Raw genomic sequence first — 3,333 nt, forward strand, 5'->3', positions numbered from 1 at the left:
TTTCTTGGACTTGCAGAATACTACCGGAGGTTCATTGAGAATTTCTCAAAGATTGCAAAACCCATGACTGAGCTATTGAAGAAGGACACCAAATTCAATTGGACTGAGGAATGTGAAGCTAGTTTCCAAGAGTTGAAGAAACGATTGGTTACATCTCCAGTGTTGATTCTGCCAGACCAACGCAAGGATTATGAAGTTTATTGTGACGCTTCACGTCGAGGACTTGGAGCAGTGCTTATGCAGGAATGAAGAGTTGTTTCATATGCTTCACGACAACTTAAACCCCATGAGAAGAATTATGCCACGCATGATTTGGAATTAGCAGCCGTAGTGCATGCGTTGAAGACATGGAGACATTTTCTCATCGGAAACCATTGTGAGGTGTACACGGATCACAAGATTTTGAAGTACATTTTCACGCAGAAGGAGTTGAATCTCAGGCAGAGGAGATGGTTGGAGCTCATTAAGGATTATGATATGAGATTGCATTATCACCCAGGGAAGGCTAAAGTAGTATCAGATGCGTTGAGCCGCAAGAGCCATGTCAACACACTCATGACAGGAGAGTTACCCCAGGAGTTAGCCGAGGATCTTCGCGAGCTATGTTTGGAGATAGTTCCAAGAGGCTATTTAGCAAAGTTGGAGATTCAGTCTACCCTGATGGAAAAGATCAGAGAAGCTCAGAAGACAGACAAGGAAATTAACGAGATAAAGGAAAAGATGAGCAAAGGAAAAGACAAGGGATTTCGTGAGGATGAGCACGATACCTTATGGTTTGAGGACCGCGTTTATGTGCCCAATGATCCGGAGATCAAGAAGTTAATCTTGGAAGAGGCCCATGATTCACCATACTCGATTCACCCAGGAAATAGCAAGATGTATTTGGATTTGAAGGATACTTTCTGGTGGACCGGTATGAAGAAGGATATTGCGGAGTATGTAGCAGTTTGTGATGTATGTCAGAGAGTGAAGGCAGAACATCAGAAGCCAGCAGGATTGCTACAACCATTGCCGATACCCGAATGGAAGTGGGATAAACTAGGCATGGATTTTATCACGGGATTGCCCAGGACTCGTTCAGGCTATGACTCAATATGGGTTGTAGTCGATCGTTTGACGAAAGTAGCTCATTTCATCCCAGTGAAGACCACCTACAGCAGTGCTAAGTTGGCAAAGATATACATGACCAGAATCATATGTTTGCATGGAGTTCCGAGGACCATTGTATCAGATAGAGGAACCCAGTTTACCTCGAAGTTTTGGAATCAGTTACATGAAACTTTGGGAACCAGGCTAGAATTCAGTACAGCCTTTCACCCACAGACAGATGGACAGACCGAGAGAGTCAATCAGATTTTGGAAGACATGTTGAGAGCTTGTGCGCTAGATTATGGATCTAGTTGGGACGACAATTTGCCATATGCAGAGTTTTCTTACAACAACAGTTATCAAACCAGTTTGAAGATGGCCCCTTTCGAAGCTTTGTATGGAAGGAGGTGTAGAACACCATTGTTATGGGACGAAGTTGGAGACCGTCAGTTGTTTGGACCAGATTTGATTAAAGAGTCTGAACAGAAAGTGAGGTTGATTCGCGATAGGCTCAAGGTTGCCCAGTCTAGGCAGAAGAGTTATGCAGATTCTAAACGTAAGGAGACAGTTCACGAAGTTGGAGACAGAGTTTATCTTCGAGTATCACCACTTCGAGGAGTGAAGCGCTTTGGAGTTAAGGGAAAGTTAGCGCCCCGTTTTGTAGGACAATACAGAGTTTTGGAGCGTATGGGAGAAGTTGCTTACAAGCTGGAATTGTCTGAAGGATTGTCAGGAGTTCATGATGTATTTCACGTTTCCCAGTTGAAGAAGTGCCACGCAGAGATGGCTGAGATACCACTGAGAGATACAGTGCCACTGGAAGCGATTCAGTTGGAAAGTGATTTGACCTATGAGGAGAAACCAGTTAAGATTCTTGAGTATGCCAGCCGAGTCACCCGCAGCAAGGTTATCAAGTTCTGCAAAGTTCAGTGGAGTCACCACACTGAGGATGAAGCCACCTGGGAGTGAGAGGAAGATCTACGGAAGAACCACTCTCACCTATTTTCTAGCCAACCCGAATCTCGAGGGCGAGATTCATCTTAAGGGGGTAGGTTTGTAACATCCCAAATTTTCAATTTGGAATGTTATACATTAGATCATCATTGCATATCATATTTTATTGCATTTTGGTTTGATCCTAGAAATTCTACGCAACTCAAGGACCCACGGAGAGAGTTGGGGATTTCGTTATTTTCGTATTTGAGATTTATCAAATTTTGAAAATAGGATCATTTGGTTTTATTTATTTTATACTCAATTATTCCAATTATAAAAATATGAGAGAGGGAATAAAATGACTTTCCCAAAATATAGGAATATTGAAGATTTAATAAAAAATCAAATAAGATTTTATTTCGGAGTTTTCGGATATTTTATTTAAATTTAGGAAAAATGTGCGTTTTTGAAAATTGCATTTAGGCCCTAAATAAATGTTCATCTTGCCCGGCTTGATTTTAGAAGCCAGGGAAAATTTATTTCAGGATTTTTGGAGTCTGTTTAGTATTTATTTTAATCGTTTTTCTGCGCGTAATTATTAAAAAAACGAAACCGACTATGGGTCGTAACCGGTCAGGACTCCGCCTGACCGGGGCTTTATATAGCGCCGAGCCGGCCCAGCCCGAGGCCAAACCCTAGCCGCCTCGAGCCCCGCGCCGCCCCAGCCCGACCCCGCCGCCGCCGCCGCGCCGCCGCCGCCGCCCCTCGCCGTCCCGCCGCCGCCGCCCGACCTCGTCGCCGGAGCCGCCGCCTCGCCGGAGCCGGAGGTAGCCGCCGGTTTTCTCGCGAAAAACCGTTCGGTTTTTCCGCGGTTTTTCGTCGGTTTTTTGAGATCTTTTTTTAGATCGGTTTTTTTGTTTAGGTTAATTAGTGAGCATTCGCTCGGTCGTTCGTTTTATTGAACGCGTTCGTCGTTTAGATCCAGTTAACGAACGTTCGTTCGTTAATCTGTTCGACGTTTTTCTTTTCTCGGATTTATTCCGCGATTTTTCTAATCGCGATTTCTGATCAGATTTTCGAACTAGTATAACTTTTCGCTCGTTTATCGGAATCAGGCGATTCAAGCGCCTAGAGTTTCGTCTCGAAATTTTCTTTCCGTTTAACCAACTCAAACAAGTTTTCTGTTTTAGTAAAATTTGACCTTGGTCCAGATTAGTAAACGAAGGTTGTTTCTTTCGACGTTTGACTTTCGTTGCTTCGTTCGATTTGATTCTTTTTGGAAACCGGAGTTCTTAAGTTGAACTTTCT

Source organism: Aegilops tauschii, chromosome 7 (assembly GCF_002575655.3).
Source record: "Aegilops tauschii subsp. strangulata cultivar AL8/78 chromosome 7, Aet v6.0, whole genome shotgun sequence".
In the NCBI taxonomy this organism is placed as follows: domain Eukaryota; kingdom Viridiplantae; phylum Streptophyta; class Magnoliopsida; order Poales; family Poaceae; genus Aegilops; species Aegilops tauschii.